General features: G+C 37.9%; 1 long non-coding RNA gene and 1 other non-coding gene across 2 annotated transcripts; one reads left to right on the top strand and one right to left on the bottom strand.

Annotated features, from left to right (window-relative positions):
* The first annotated feature begins 4,006 nt into the window (after window positions 1-4,006).
* Window positions 4,007-12,797, top strand: LOC102807356 (uncharacterized). Its single transcript, XR_438291.2, has 7 exons — window positions 4,007-4,249; window positions 6,203-6,282; window positions 7,268-7,292; window positions 9,428-9,460; window positions 10,464-10,536; window positions 11,201-11,259; window positions 12,615-12,797. It is a non-coding gene; the product is annotated as an uncharacterized LOC102807356 (long non-coding RNA).
* On the bottom strand, window positions 12,315-12,388 carry TRNAT-AGU (transfer RNA threonine (anticodon AGU)). Its single transcript has one exon. It is a non-coding gene; the product is annotated as a tRNA-Thr (tRNA).
* Window positions 12,798-17,814: the final 5,017 nt, after the last annotated feature.

The raw sequence follows: 17,814 nt of genomic DNA, 5'->3' as shown, positions 1-17,814 counted from the left end.
AACGCACACGCAACGCCACCAACAATTTAAGTACCTTAGCAGTCAAATACGGAACACACCACACAGTGGTTAAATACTATATAGACGATGATAGAGAATACAAAGCAAACACGACTGTGTTGAATACAGAATCCAAGGTATATTGTACATATGGGTCGTACCCTGGCAGTTCATTCACTATGTCATATGAAGATTCTGTTTAAAGTGGTTTAGCTGTAAGACGCCGCCACTTAAAAGTCAAAATTATGACAGTTGATTCATAGCTACAGACGGGCTCATAAATAATAACAGTATAATTGGCTTTTAAAAGGAAGTGTAATTTACTATAAATAACATTTTATTTAAAAAAATATGAGGGGGTATAATCACTTACGTGTCTGTACAATTTACATTCAACATTTGATTAGTAAATGAGTTAAAACTTAAACAGCTCACAGCCTACTTTTAAACATAAAATGTTTAAAATGAAATCAGTGTTGTGATAAGTTTAAACTATTTTAATATAAGCTCCACGCGACAAACACCCAAAGTGCTAACAGTGTATTAGCACTATCCAAAAAAATAATATGACGTCACGTCTCTGAGCGCCTATGAACTTGCATCAAAAGTTTAATCAATAAAATGTTCAGAAAAGAATACTTGTTTTGGAAAATCTATAAGTTTCGTCATCAGACAAAATCTGAGTGAAGTCTTCATTGAACGCAATAGACCATTTTCCGTACACTGCAAGAATCACGCGTTATGCGTGAAATCGAACGTAAAAACAGGACAAACAAAGGTCATAGCGTCGTAGTCGCGTCAAACATCGCGTGGGATTCGACAAACGCGAAAGTATTTTGGGGACATTTCCATGCTTAATAATGTGCTGTCCACATTTGATGATAGGCAATTTCGATTAAGTAAGGGTATTCGGAAGCAATATTCTTCTGTCGAAGATCGGCCGGTCGATGTGAGCTACGAAATAAGGAAATTCGAGTTCAAAATCAAATCGTTCGATTTTTGCGGCAGACGTTCGACGCGCGTCTTTCATGCATCTCGCGAGATCTCGCAATTGTACGGAAAATCACCTATTCAACAAACTATTACATTTTAGTAGCAACACCGGAATCCAAACCTCAAGTCTTTCGATTAACTTTACTCCGGTCATTTGAAGCAGGGAATTACAGCACAAAGCGTATCGAGTGTCGCGTGTACAATATAATCGATTTATTGAAGTACAGGCGAGTCTCCAGTTGTTGATATATCAAAAGGTATTATATACACGCTTTCGTTATTTTTTACGTCGTAATATGTAATATGGGGAATAGAAAAAAACACAGTCAGCCTGGAAAAGTTATTTCAACTTGGGTGACCTCATTTCGTGACTCCTGTAACGATACTGAAATACGATATATATAAAAAAAATGATAAAAGCAAGTAAAAACCAAACAAATATTCATAAATTAGCAAAAATAGCAATCAAAAATATAAAATTTAAATTTATGAGAAAAGATGCGGATAAAAGTCTAAGAACATTTATGGTATTCACGGGGGCGGACATGCGGGCATTTCACCGCATGGCAACAATCACGATGAAAACAAAGCCCGAAAACTCTCAGAAAACGGTACTTTGGGATGGTTGTTGAGACTTCCCTGAACAGTATAACAAGATATATAAATTTGATTGTTCAGGATTACATCAAAGTTGAGTTCCTGTTGTTTTCTCGAATTTTCACCGGCTCTTCGCTCGGCGTTCCGCTTTCCTCAGCATGGCGCACAGAGCCCATAGAAATACGTGGTACAGTGGTGCGCGTCTTAGCAACGTGGAACGTCTTGTGACGTAGCTCCGCCCACGAGGATACAAGTTCTAGGATAACTTATGAGATAATTCTGAAACATTTAAGTGTTAATAGGCAAATACAAAACAATAGCTTATCAAAGTTTCGGGAAATTTCTGTTCCAAAAGTGTGTTAGGTAATCACAGAGCATAATGCATACACGATTGTCGCGTGTTAACACTAATCGATTTGTTCGAGTACTTACGATTGGTTCATTGTTGGCTTGAAAGGGAGAATTACATATCATATGCACGCTTTCATTCACCGTTATTTCGACATCGTATTATATAATACTGGTTAGAAAACCAAACAAAATCAACTATTAAATCTTGATATAAAGATGAAGAGATAACAGTTTATTGGCTTTTGTTATTTTCGTAACCCCGACATACTTAGTATATTTAGTACCAAATCATGAAATAGGCAAATGATGATCGATTTTTTATTATCAATTAATAATTATATGATATAAGAAGGAATTAAGTTCGACTTGATAGGTATATTTTAAATATGTTGAGTCAAGAAAACATTCAACTTCTTTAAAAAAAACCAAAAAAACTCGTCTTTATTAAGGTAGCAAGATAGTTTTGGGGGGACTTTTCAATGTATTTTTCAAAAATGGGAGAAATAACACTTTGGCATTAACCTTATGTAGTGACATATTTATTTTGCTGAAAAGAATGTGTGTTTTTTTCTGGTGAAAAAATGCATGTTTTTCTCTTTCTAAAAAGCATAACTACTTCATTAATATTCATGACTGACAAACATAACTGAACAAAGCCGAGATAATGGCAAATAGGAGTACTTTTAATGTTTGTCATTTGTAAACACCTACAAATAACAAAGATGTGCTTACTTCTAGACAAGGGAAGGCTGCACAATGTAGTACCCACCCAAACACTGCCACATTTCTGGAGGCTGTTTGTCCATATATATGTACTGTAATATATGGCCATGTACAATTAAGGCGCGTACTCGTCGCGCTACGCGTGTTCGAATTTCGTGTAAATAAACAATGTATTTTACATGCGTTGTATACGTCGCTATGAGTCCCATATCGAACAGGACGCGGCGCGACGACTGCCGCCCTTTAACACGAACACTGCTACATACAAAGTATTCAATGTTTCAGTAGTTACGTCTTTTCCAATATAATTCTATTCCGAATGTAATATTTTAGTGTTAACAGCCAGTCACAAGAAATAATTTAACACTTTAAAACAATTCTATCTCAAAAGCGCGTTAGCCGCTAATATGATTAAAAGTATGCGCACATATCAACAATGCAAAACTAGAACTCGTCCTCAGTCTTCTGATTTAGAAACGCCTCAGTATTACTAACGTTTTCACTGAAGGAAACGAACCAACGGAATAGGTGATTTTCCGAACAATTGCGAGATCTCGCGAGATGCATGAAAGACGCACGTCGAACGTCTGCTGCAAAAATCGAACGATTTGATTTTGAACTAGAATTTCTTTATTTCGCAGCTTACATTGACCGGCCGATCTTCGACAGAGGAATATTGCTTCCGAATACCCTCACTTAATCGAAATTGCCTATCATCAAATGTGGACAGCACATTATTAAGCATGGAAGTGTCCCCGAAATACTTTCGCGTTTGTCGAATCCCACGCGATGTTTGACGCGACTACGACGCTATGACCTTTGTTTGTCCTGTTTTTACGTTCGATTTCACGCATAACGCGTGATTCTCGCAGTGTACGGAAAATGGTCTATTAGAATACTGTTTCTAACAGTCCAAGTACTCAGCAATGTGAATAGAGAGCAAAATACAAAAAAAACAATCCCAACTATATACAAAGCAGCCACAACTAAAATACAAATCTCATGTCGCGTTCTTATATCTCTAATTTGCCGAAAAATAAGTTTCCAATTAAACATGCTCAGCACGATCTTCGTAAAAAAAAAAAACGTTCCACGCGATTCGTGACAGACCGTCAATAAATAAACCATCACTGTCGACAAGTCGCTTAAACGATAGAGCTTCATATTCGGTAATTGAAGTCTCAACAGCGTGGGGTTTGGTTAAAAATTAACTGGGCATAGTAATTTACATATTAATGGCTTTTGTTTTGTAAATTTCATACCAGCATACGTGCAAGATTCAGGACTTATCGGGTTAATAAATCGCTTAAACATCTAATAAAGTATACACGTTTTTTTACAGTACCAGTGATTAATTTGTCACACACTACGAATGTATAGAAATCGTCTATTATGGCTTCTTTTCATGGCACGTCATGCCAACAATACTCCAGTACAGTATTCATTCCTGTGACATCAAGTATATATTTTAAGTAGGGTTTAAGTAGACTTCTTCTTTCAAAATCCGGGTATATATCTTTGTGACGCTCATCTGTGCAACATAAGCTGAGGCTTCCTTGCAGTATATCCGGCGTGTATCGTATAGGTAAGTTTAGTTTAAACATCGTGGGTTATGTAATGCATATGTTTGTATGTATGTGTGTGTGTATGTATGCAATGGAAGTCGGTGAAATTTCGAGTCGTGTTTATGATGTGTTTAACCTTTTCACCACCAGACTTTTTACGCCTAAATTGTTCTGCACTTTTTCCAATATTTCAGAAAATAAACCCTCATTTTTGAGCCAACGGACACAATTTGAGTCAATTTGTTACTTTGCAGGGTACAAAAGGGACTATTTTGTAATGAAAAGTGAGAACTGGTATGGTGGTGAAAAGGTTAATGTATGGAGACTGTGTCCATTTTGCGCTAAATATTGATTTTCATATTGGTTGTCATATGATATAATGCACCACATTGTGAGGCCAATATACCTTTCTTTTTTTTGATTTGACTATGAACGTAATGTACTTGTTGATTGTTCGTGTTTTGTGTTCTCGGACTTGTAAATTCCTTTAGGTTATGTATTTCGATAATGTTTGAGTATGCTGGATATATCTATTTAACATTGGCCAGTATAAGATGCTATCAATTGTACAATTATCCAAAAAAACGCTGCATGGCGCACAGCAAAAGCTACACATGGTGGAATGTTGTATATATGTCTCAATTTGGGTGCTTTGTCTTCTGTCATCCAAACTTTTAAACCAAGAGAATACGACTAGACTAAGCATTCAAACAGGTTTGATTGACTGATACAATACGTTTGTACAATTGACCATACATTAACACTGTTACATGGATGATCTCAAACGACATCAATGTGAATTGTTTGAAGTGGACGTCAGGTTTCATACAGAAACCATATGATTAGGACTCAGATATATGGCGAGTGTCACATGTGGAGGAGGATATGCTCAATTATTTTTTAATCACATTCATATCAACCATTGGTTGGAATTGATTTTCGCTTTTTTCGCTGAAGCAATGATTCAGTGGAAATAAGATCGATAAAATATGTACATTTTCCCCTATATTTTACATTCAATTTGTCACAAAATCTGTGCACATAAATTCCATACAAAACCACCCGGAAACTATATTCAGCGATTATTGATTGAAGCTAAAATAAAGTATTTTACAGTATCATTTTTTCACTGATTCGACCAGGTTTTGTAAATGTATTGCTTATGTAGTTGTCATATGTGCATGCACTTAATGTTTAATGATCTACGATTATTTTAACATCTCCATTTCCATGTGCATACTCACAACAGTGAATACAGTTACTACAATTGCAGAAATACTTTCAGTATCACGCATTAGACAAAATTATTCATTGTTTGTTTTTACCAATGTAGTGCAATTCGTCATTGTCTTTTTCGTTACACTTCTCGAGGTAAAGCGAAGCTAATTACAAGAATGTGACTGATTGGCTACCCAACACCTAACTGTCTAGCCAATCGGAATCAGTCAGGCTGTATTAACGTATTATTAGTTATGTCGATTGATCTTCTTATTTGTTAACACTGTGTACCAATGACTCGCAATCAATAAATACGTCATGCAAATGTAATTACGATAATTATATATCCATGCATAGCAAAAACTATGAAATGTGTCGAGTCGACAAAAAAAAACATATACATCAATTTGTTTACCATAATTTTCACAAAATTGTGGAAATTTTGAAAGATCTTGTTTATTTTTCAATCAAATCTTCTTATAAAAATGACACTATTTACATTATACTGAAGACACAGTATGAACGAAATCGTCTGTTTTTATTATTATTATTCAATACTCCATATACTGTATACTAAAACCGATAATGATTTATCATAAACACTAATACGCATGTCAATGATCGTGTCATGTTTGTTTGTTTGTTTGTTTGTTTGTTTTCATGTCTTGTTTTAGATATGGTAATCGATTAGCCGTATACCTGTAGGCATTCATATTAATAATTGCATTTTTTGTATTTGATTATTATTTTGTCAGATTGAATACAACTAAAGATGACTTATTTTCGATTACTCGTACTGACCGTTGTGCTTTCCGTGTTATTATTGGCGGTCGAGGTAAAGTATATTTTAATCACATTGAAGAGGGGAGAGTCGTCACCTGCGCACGCGTCAGATGGTCATAGCGTGTTATTGTTTACAGACAAGCGTCTACCTATGAGCCTTTGCGTTTTTAGTGTGTGTTGTTATCGTTGCTTGGGACTCAAATCCCGCGCGTGCGCAGGTGACGACCCTCCCGCTTTAAGTTCAATAATCAGAACTCTGTAGCATAACGTATATTAGTAGTTCATGATCAACACACAATATTACTTGTGTCTACTGGTGTTGTGTTTAGTGGTAGACCCGAGTTTTAGTACCGGAAACGGTAACCCTTCTCTGGGTGAGTGCGCTATAGATTCAATTCGAAGGCCAAGCCCGTTGGCGGAGACTCAGTCGCTAACGGTATCGACTTTGTAGGAACTTGAACCTTGCGTTCAAAGAACGATGGTCACACATCCCTGTCGCGTACATTACCAAAAACATGAAATATGGTTTTCATGTCAAAATGCTCTAAATGAACCGTCGGAACTTCACTTGCACAAAATGTCAGGAAACAACAGTGGCATTTCTTGTCGGGGATCGTCAGCTGTCGCAAACATAATTAAAATTAGTATATGTCTACGTGTAATAGTTCATGCCTGTTTCGTCCCACAGTGAATAATAGTTAGTAAATTGTCCATTGTGTGAAGTTTAGGGTTAGGGTTTGTTGAGTTCGTGAAGCAAATTGTATGAAACGCCATCATTCATGCATCAACGTCATTGCTTATCGCGATGACGACACTGGCAACAACGATGACGTAATTGCTGCAAAATCGTGTATGTATGGCGTTTTCGACAACATTGACACAAGCAACTGTAAAAAACAATAAATTTTGTGCATGTGAACATTCGTCTAAAAATGTGTTTATTTCAGTGATATTGGTGTTTATTAATTACGATCAATCTATATTACGTCATTATATACGTCAGAAACAGTAACGACCGTATACTATTCTTTTCACAGGGTAGTGACTTCGAAAGAAGACTGAGTAAGTAGTTTCTTTTCTTTGATTCGCCTAAAATTTGAATATGAATATGTTAATGAATTAAATGACGTAGGTGGCCGAGAACAAAGAACTGATACCGGGCTAGACAAATGTCCCATTATGATCTAGTACTGTAAAATACTTTATTTTCGATTTGAATTAATTTTGGCAATTTTCGCTGAAGGAATAATTCAGTGAAAATGAAATCCAGCGAATATACTTTTATTCCTATATTTCACATTCAACTCATCAAAAAACAGTGAAAATAAATTCCATACAAAACGCCCAACAAGTCCGTCTTTTCATGAAAATTAATTCCAGCTAAAATAAAGTACTTTACAGTAGTACATATTAATGACCTGAGTGTCACGTATTTTGAACATCGTTTCTTTTTACGAAAACATTGTCATATCTTTGTTCAATTCGGAAACACAAATAAGGGAACAAAAACTGAAATAGTACACGTTATGTTTCTTTCTTATCCACAAAAGTTTCCCTCGTTCACATTATCAAACCGGAGAGCTGTGATTGACCGATTCCACTGACGTCAAATGATGTCAAATCCACAATTCTCAGTTGAAAAAACAACATATAATAAGACTGTAGACAGCAAAAAGAGAGAGTATTTCGTTTCAAATTGTGTGCACTGAAATGGTGGGAGTCGTCTAGTAAGACGCGTTCGAACTTCGGCTAAACAACGCGCTGTATGCATCGAACAGAACGCGGCGCAGCGACCACGGCCCTTTAAAACAGACTCTCCGAATAAGGTTAAAGGGCGGTGGTCGTCGTGCCGTGTTCTGTTCGATATGAGACTCATAGCGACGTACACAACGCGTGTAAAATACATTGTTTGTTTACATGAAATTCGAACACGCGCTGCCCGACGACTACCGCGCTTTAATGTTTACATGAATACGATATGTGGTATGATTGATCCTACACCAATATATCTAATCTCGTGTCGTATTTAACGAGTATGTACATGACCGAAGCTCTTAAACGCTTGCTATTGTATTAAAAATTATAATGAATTTCAAGATCGTTGCACGCGACAAATTCAAAAAAGCTCATTGTCGCCATTCTATCAAAACCGTATTTCATCTTTGTCAATGTCATTTATAACGATCTATGCAATTTATGTGTCATTATGGAAATAAAAAACTAATTTATTTTACGACGGCGGAAAATATTTGTACTTTGACTTCAATGTTCACTGTGACGAATCTGACAGTATCTGTTCGTGAGAGTGAGACGAAACCATCATGCAGACGATTTCGTAGGTATATTGAGCGCCAATGTCTATTTCCTATAAGTCTCTCACGCGTAGACCACACAAAACCAACATATTTCTGATCAAATGTTTTTGAAAAATGCGGCAGTAAGGCGACCAGCAACGTTAATTATTGTTGTTAAGCTTTTTTTTTTTTAAAAAAATACTGCTTTTTTGGTAAATTAAAAATGAAGAATGACTACCCATCCAAACAGAATTACCTATTCGGAATTGCCTGACATCATTGTGACGTCACATAAGTGTTTCGACGATAGAGGGCGTGACTTATGAAAACGTGTACTTTTTGACGGCTAGAATCGGTGTCACAGTCGCACATTAATTGAGATAAATTATTTGTATAGACTCGTTAGCGACATTTATTTGGTACGATTATGCACGCATTACGGAAAATATATAAAGATTCGCTCTAGTAATTCGGAATCAGTGCGATTCTTTAGTGATGCAAATAGGAAGTCGAAACCATTGCCAACATTCGAATAGACGACTTTCCCGGAAGTCGAAGATATGGCTTTTCGCATGCGCGTTTTGGGGTGTAACGTAAACTTGCACGCGTGATATTGTGCTTCTGGGTGTACCAATTGACGTAACAACAATAAAATTCCCTTCTATCGACTATCAGTAAACTGACATGGTTGTATTTTCCGCCATGACAAAGCAGGAGTATTTTTTGCACCCCAGTTAGTTTTGCTACTTCCGGGAAAGTGGTCTATGAGCTGAAAATTGTTGACATCCAAACATTGAGGGCGTATTTCCAAACATTCACGCAAAATACACAAATGAACCTAAAAACATCATCCGAATTATGCAACGCATGTCAATTTCATGAATAATTTATTGTTACTTACAGGTGCACGTGCTTCGAAGAAAGGTGGAAAGGAACGTATGTATATTTTGTTTTTCATAACCACGTGTAACTTTGTTCCACCGATGACGTCACCCCGATTCTCCCAGTACCGCCATCTTGGATTTGTTAGAACTTTTATCACTGTTGAAATGACCATCGATTTATCGTTCCTGGCCGTTTCCATAACAACTGCAATCAGTCACTTTTTGTGCATGTACATTATCCTGAACAATGTCGAGTGATTTGTGAAATAATGACGTCACATGCGTAGGCAAACTGTCTATCCCGCGCACATACAGATATTGTTGTATATCTATACAGTGAATGGCACAAAGCTGTGGTCGTTATATACATGGTTTTTTTATACATTAAAATGAATGTTGGAATTCAAATTGAGCAATCCGGAAATGGTATTGGGACATCAAGTTAATTAGTTAATATTAACGAGACTGTTCAATATTATCTTATCAACAACCGCCCCATTTTTGACTGTCGGTCGCAGGTGCTATGTAGTGAGAATGCATGCGCGCGAATTTTGGGCGTAAACAATGTCAGCTCTCGAGACAATCACTATTGAATGTTTGAATTTGAATGAAAGCTGATGATCGGTTTTTACATTTTTTATAAATATGTTTGTAAGCAAAGTTCCAGTTTTGTGCCTTTCACTGTAATCACGGATTTATAAGATGATAGTGTGCAACGTACATAACCATGTACAATAACATGCGATGAAGATCTCGCGAGATATGAACTCTCGCGCTTTCCAGGTGTTTGAAAGCTACCTCATATACAAAAGCGCGCTTTGCGAATAGTCTGTGATAAATACAAATTCGTTCTGTCACAGGTGCACTAATTTGTACGAGAATTGCTAAAAATGTATATTTTGCGATTTTGTGTTCTTCGCACAATTCGCGTGAGTTCTTCATTCATGTTAACAATGTATTTTACACGCGTTATATACGTCGCTATATCGAGCATGACGCGGCGCGACGACCACCGCCCTTTAAACGTTGTTTGTTTGTTTGTTTATTATTGGCAGGATGCGATTATTACGGTACTTTATACAGAGAAGGACAAACATGGAACGTGATAGACGATTTGTGCAATACATGGTAAATAACAATATTTCAAGACACATTTTCTATAAATCACACCCTCTAGCGACAAAGTATTTGCCATCGCGCGATCTCGCGTATTGCGCGATAGGTGTGGACCGAGCGTCTGTCGCATGATCGAATGATTTGATTTTGAACTTAATATCATTTTTTTAGGTCCAATGTCAAAATGCCAATTTTTCAGAAAGATTTTGGCTATTGTAACAACATTGCTAACCCCGCCCACATTGCAAGCAATGCCTTATTCGTATTAGCAAATTTAATAGTATTACTATTTGTGATTCCCAAATTTCGCGCGTGTCATCCGTATATAACCAGCCATAGCGTAAGTAATGTGACTCTGCCAGATGTGCATCTCAAATCGGGACTCTCCGGACATGGGGGGGGGGGGGGCGCAAGCAAGACGTCTGCATTTACTATGGCGGTAAAAGCAAACGTGTCAGTCTGCTTGTGTTCGGCAATAGAGCGTCTCATTAAACCATGTCTATTGCATCCACGCGCACAACGTAAAGTTTTGCACGCCATGGCCGGCATACGCGCGCGTGCGTGCAAAATGTCGTATCTCCAACTTCCGGGAAAGTGGTCTATTTAGCTTTAACAAATGCCAGTTAGATTTAAAGTGTTGCGAATGAATCTTGTCTCATTTTTTTTTTCTTTTCAGCGTTTGTGAGAAAGATACTAGCGGCGTGTTAGATTATTCTTGTACTGATGACGTTTGTTGTAAGTACGCCAACAGACCTTAAATACTTCTTTATTGCCAGTTAAGTAGTGACCTGAAACGCAAAGGGGCCGCTGTGTTCTCGTTGATGGCGAGAATTCCACGCGACTTGTTTTTTTTGTTTTTCAAACAGTCCCACCGCCGTGTTCAGTGCACAAAATATATAGATTACAGTGGTCAGTGGAATTTTGGGCATTGGGAAGGAAAGGGTTGGAACACAATTTGAAGGACTTAGTGGTTCTCAACTCTCATCGAGATTTTGGCGGCCATTTTGCGTCTACGGTATATAAAAAGTTAACTGTAGAGGGGGTAAACAAAATCTTTTTTTTCTGTAAGAAACTACGCGTAGACAGTCTTACACGTTTCTTAACGTTAGTGTTGTTTTTTTTCCTTGTGGATTTTTTTCTCAAATCCACCACCCCCACACTTTCTAACGGTTAACACCAAAGCAATAACTGAGGCCAAGCCAAACAGGCGGAATCAATGGAAGCTATCCACAAAATTGTGTCTGATTGGCCAGCCAACCCTAATACCAAACAGTTAGATTAATCAAAGGGCAGTTTGTTGACACTTTTTTCGACGTATCGAATTCTGCCTTGTTTGTTTCGACTCAACTGAACATACGGAGCGCCTGATATCAATATGCTCGGCGCGAGGTGCAGCGCCCCCACCGATGAACTAGGCACAAATTTGAATCCAAAGACGGCTTGAGGGCGCAGTAACTCACGCCTCCCATTGTTTTGTGTGCATCATGATTTGCGTGGTGCAACCAATCACGTTATTCAGGTTTATTCTGTAAAACTCGATCGAATACACGTGTAGAAATTAAAACATAGATCATTTTCGTCACTTCCTGTTAGCTTAGAAGATAATGTTCTCACTAACTATAGTTTTGAACTTTTCAATTGTGGAGCATGATACACTGATGAGACACGTGGTCAAGGTGTCATATGCAAATGAATGTGTAATATGAATAACGATGAAATCAGTCCACGAATTAGGCAGGTGTCTGATTGGTATGAATGTAATGTGTTCGCATTTGCTCAGTATCAAAATCAGGCACCACTGGGATTCGAACCCAGGATCTCCTGTTTACTAGACAGGCACTTTAACCAACTAAGCCATAGCGCCAGGTTTATATGACAAAATAGGTTATTTTCGGTCTTTACGCTATGTCAGTTTATGTTATCTAGACATCTGCGTTTAGCGTATTTTCCAGTCAGCGAAATACGAGTAAGTAAAATTAAAACCAAGTGAATAGTCACCCCTTTTACTGTAGTTGACGGTAGAGTAAATGTCGGAGAAGACTTTGGTAACTTCCTGGTTACTGTTTTGTTTCTTGTTTTCATTCTGTTAGTTTATGGAGCCGGCAAGTAAACCTTGGTACGGATAAACTGGAAAGCACATCGCAGTATTGTTTCACAGTGTCCCGGATGTAGAAACACGGTACTGCCCGAGAGTGACATTGTACATTTCAAAAACCGCCATTATGACGTCATAACTGTGATGTGTTCATGGAATAAAGTTATTGAACCCTGAACCTGTGTCTGTGGTGTTCGTGCGCATGTCTGTGTGTCTACACCCATCTGTTTGTCTGGCTTGAGTACGAGAGCAGGTCTGGATACCAGACTTTTGTCGCTATAGTTACCCACTTTTTATAGTAATCTGGAATTTATGTTAATATTTGACAAACCTGGCATGCTGCTCGTCTAAATATGCTATTTTTCTGAACAATAGATGATAGTTATACGGTGTTTTCTCGCGCGCTGTATCAACAGTTAGATACCATTGTGACGAAAGTGTTACTGTATTCGTATCTTCATTTTGTTGAAATAAACGTACGAGTTCCAAGAATTTCAGGGCTATAGTGGAGAGTGGTTAAAGGGCGGTAGTCGTCACGCTGCACATGTGCGACATTTGTGTTGATAAACATTGATTTTCCCACAATCCAAAGCGCTCTTCTAATGAAATCATAAGTATTAGATTTGACCTGGGCCCGACTTGCACTAATCACCGCCGGTGACTCCTTCGAAGCATGGAAACATCTCAGTTTGTACTCGTTGCCTTGCGCAACAGTCAAAGTCGCCATCTACGTTCATATATAGCACCCATATATCTCGCGCATGCGTGGCGCGACGACTGCCGCCCTTTAACCAAGCAGGACGTCAGGCTGGTGTCTAAAACGAAAAGTGTTTCAGATTTGTCGCTGACCATTTACAATACACAAAATACTGGAAAGAATTTTATTTTCGATTAAAACCACAAACCTTCCATGTTTTATATATACAGTTTCCCTTCACATTGTCCATTGTCAAATAAAAAGCAAACATATAAATACAAATTATCGCAGATGAAAGCATTATGACCTCACAGAATTATATACACATTCCACTACGTGGTGAATTTGGCCAAACACATGGATGGGACATCAACCCGTGATTTTACTCAGACTTACCTTATCCTCGGGGGCGGACATCCGGGCATTTTCACCGCCCGGCAACCCTCGCGGTGAAAACAAAAGCCAAAAACGGTACAGAAACAGAAAACAGTACTTTGGGATGGTTGTTGAGACTCCCCTGAACAGTGTAACAAGATTATCCCTACGTGTGTAACATATATGAATTTGGTTGTTCGGGATTACTTCAAAGTTGAGTTCGTGTTGTTTTCTCGAATTTTCACCGGCTCGACCTGCGTTCCACAGACATCGCGCACAGAGCCCATAGAAATACATGTACAGTGGTGCGCGTCTTAGCAACGTGGAACATCTTGTGACGTAGCTCCGCCCCCGAGGATAGAATAGATCATACTTATTCGCTGATATGCGAAACGCGCATAATTCTCCACTTCCAATACACAGCAAAAGTTCTCTTATGATATACTGTGAAACAATTTATTTTAGATGGAATTAATTTTCACTGAAAAAAACGTTTTGACCAGTCACTGGTAGCATAGTGGTTGTCGCATCAGACTCAGGATCGGTAGACCCAAGTTCAAATCCTACCCGGCTAAGGCTGAACATCAAAAGCGTGGACCCCTACCGTGGGTGAGTGTGCCACATACTCAATGGGGAGGCCAATTCCACTGGCCGAGATTCATTCACTAACGAATGCACTATGTGTCAGCACTTGCACTTGCAATTTGCACATACAAAAAAATAAGGAAAGACAACAAAGTCCGGAACTGAATTATTTTCACAGATTTTTGGCGAGTTGAATGTGAAATATAGGAAAGAAAGTTATACAAGTATTCGCTGGATTTTATTTTCACTGAATCATTACCTCAGCGAAAATAGCGAAAATAAAGTATTTTACAGTAAACAGACCACTTTTCTAGAAGTCGAAAATACGGCGTTCCGCATGGACGCAACCAAATATGAAGAGACAGCATTGACACGCAGATCGCCGCAAACCAACCGATCTGACACATACCGCGTGGAACTATGGGAAAAATGGTCGGAACTATTTCTACATTGTGTCAACACAGGTGGCGCTATTCGGTTGGTTTGCGGCGATCTGCGTGTCAATGCCAAATTACATGCATTTTAATGTTAATAAAATAAGACATTCTAATGAGTATTTTAATTGATCAACTCATTAAAGATTAAATCTTGCTAAAAATCGGGAGAGAATGTGTTCAAAACAAGTAATACTTGTATATAGTTCCGCGGAAGAAACGCTGAGTAAAATGGTGGCGGGTGGATATTTAGCCTTCAGAGGATAGTTATGCGATAGTTATTCTACGTCACATATTTGAAATTGTGCTAAATAATTCCCAAAGAACTGGTTTTGAACTATTTAACTGTGCTTTGTATCGTTTGTCTTTCACCGGTTCCATCTTCATGAGTTCCCAGCATTATTTGGCGCTAAACATAACAGCAAAGACGCGTCCATCTATAGGTATGCCCTTATGAGGGCAGTATATTAGTAAGCATTGCGGGGACAGCATAGTTCAACCAAAGACACTAGAAAAAGATCTTTTCTAGTGTCTTTGGTTCAACATATCACGGCGAAGTAAATAAGGACAGGAATACGACTTATGTGTTTTACCAAATGCGAGATGACTGACATGCCGTCTCATGTGATTATTGCTTTTTGCATTTTCTAATTCAAACCTGTCCAATCCGCTTTTCTCGCGCCAACTGAACCTGGAAAATCTCACGTTAACTGCATCAAAAACTATATGTCTCATAAATAACGAGAACAGGTAGTAACCGTGCCATAAATCCCCACACGATAACTCAAAATGAACTCATTAAAGCGGGGAGTCGTCACCTGCGCATGCGTCAGATGGCCAAAGTGTGTCATTGTTTACAAACAAGCGTCTACCCATGAGCTTTTGCGTTTTTAGTGTGTGTTGTTATCGTCGCTTGGGACTCAATTATTTGTTATTATTGTTATTAATATCATTTAATAGTCTTCCCGTAATACTTTAGTTAGTAATTATCTGATTATTTTATTTTCATGTAATATTTCAAATATATTGTGATAAGACAAGACAGATTTGAAAGTGTGTGTGGCATTTTTTCAGATATTGCATCTTTTAAGTGGGCACCCTCCAGCGATGAATTACAGCCGTGACGTGCGATCAATAATCTCCATCTTCATTAGAATTCACCTCCCAATTTCTACATCATGTTTGAAATTGCGTTTAATATTTATATGTGACTGGTTAAAGTAACTAGTTTTTAAAATATGAACCCTCCATCGATCGATTGTATGTATTTTGACTATTTTCCAATTCAAAATGGCTACCCAAGTATGGTTTCAATAACGCCATGATGAAATCACATAGTCATTGTGTCCATGGTAACCCACTTTTTGTTTGATTTCCGTTGTTCAATTGATGTTATCTTTCGCACAGCATAATATCAAGAATTTGTAGCGCTTTCAAATTTTACACATTTGCATTAGTTAGCTGCGTCCTTTGTTGGTTTCCGGCGTCCTTCGTTGGGTCTCGGCGTCCCTCGTCAGTTCTTGACATGGATTTGCGCAAAATAGGTCGAGAGAAGCGGCGACTATCCATAGGTTACCACTCATGAGGGCAGTATATCAGCATGCATTTCGACACAGCATGATTCAATACGTCAATATGTGATAGCTCTTCTCTCCCGGCAAATCTCGACAGCAAATCTCGACAGCAAATCTCGCGTTAAGAATTCCACAACGTAGTGCTTTAATAAGCATTACGTACACGGAGTAATCAGAGTGTTCTACCAAGAACTCACATAGACATAAAAAGTGACATGTTTACACCACTCAATTCCTATCCGGCGACCACATGACCAAGTTGTCACATAAATCGCGAGAGCACGCAGTATAACTCTACAAGTACGTTAGTAGCCGTGCTTCAAGTGGCATAAATTCCCTCTACTGTCAACGCTGTTATTTAAAGATTTACGTTTAGCTCAAACACAAAGTCATGCACACTCATTTTCGTATCATCGCCCGACATTTACTCAAAGTCGCTGATTGAGGTGCAAAAACACTCTCATCAGCAGCCCGGCTAGCTTAGTCGGTAGAGCATGGAACTCTTAATCCCAGGGTCGTAGTTTCGAGCCCCACGTTGGGCGAACACCTTTTAGACAGAATAGACAATGTGAGCTACGATAAAAAGATGTTGAACTCCGGTGGGTGAATGTGGCACCAAATTTAGTGAAATGAGTTGTTACTCACGATGTTGGGTGGATGCAATAATTGTCTCTTATAACCATATCACAGGAGCGAGGTTGATTATTTCTGCACGGTATTAAGATTCGGAAAACGGAGAGGATGACAATACTCCTCTCTGTATTAATGTGTGTGGTACTTGGAGCGAAGTTTCCTCCAACTAAGATCGTGCATGGTGAGTATGATTAGAGCTAATGAAATGGTAAAAATGGAAGCAAATTTATTGTTGAAATTCAGAAGTTTTTTTTGTTTACTCAAACACAAATGAGCCTAAATACTACAATTCAAACAGTTTGAATTTTATGGAAAATTGCGTTTTATTATTGACAATGCACGAAGGAGATTAAAGTCGTCTGTGGAGATAAACTATTATCGCCTGTAATGATGTCATAACGTTTCATGTTATACATGTAAACTAAAAATCAGTCAAGATATTTGTCTAATGGCTCAGCAATGTATAACAAATGCCACATGGTTTTGAGTGATTATATCTTGGAAATCATTTACATATCGGTGTAGTGACAATTTATGCTTAGAATCTTTTGTTTATTTTTCTAAGATTTGAAATAAATTCAATTTGATGTCTTCAAACAATCAACATAATCGGAAATTAAGTTTGAAATTATTTAAAATTATACTTAACACAAACAAAACTCTTTATGTATTTTTATTCGAGAAAAATCTGTCATTAAGTGGGCCGTGTAGACTGCACGAGTGAATTTAAGATTATTTCTAAAAAACGCCCAATTAGGTAAACAAACGTTTAATTGAAAGGTTTTGTGTAAATTATTTGGCGTCTATGGTTTAACAGACGTCTTTACAGTGAACACAACGTACAATTACAATTATAAACAAATGTAGTCACTTAAATATTCAATTTATACTCACTGT

The sequence above is a fragment of the Saccoglossus kowalevskii genome, chromosome 20 (genome assembly GCF_978046115.1).
Source record: "Saccoglossus kowalevskii chromosome 20, keSacKowa6.1, whole genome shotgun sequence".
NCBI classification, from domain to species: domain Eukaryota; kingdom Metazoa; phylum Hemichordata; class Enteropneusta; family Harrimaniidae; genus Saccoglossus; species Saccoglossus kowalevskii.
The sequence above is the reverse complement of the archived record's forward strand: the minus strand, read 5'-3'. Positions and strand labels throughout refer to the sequence as shown.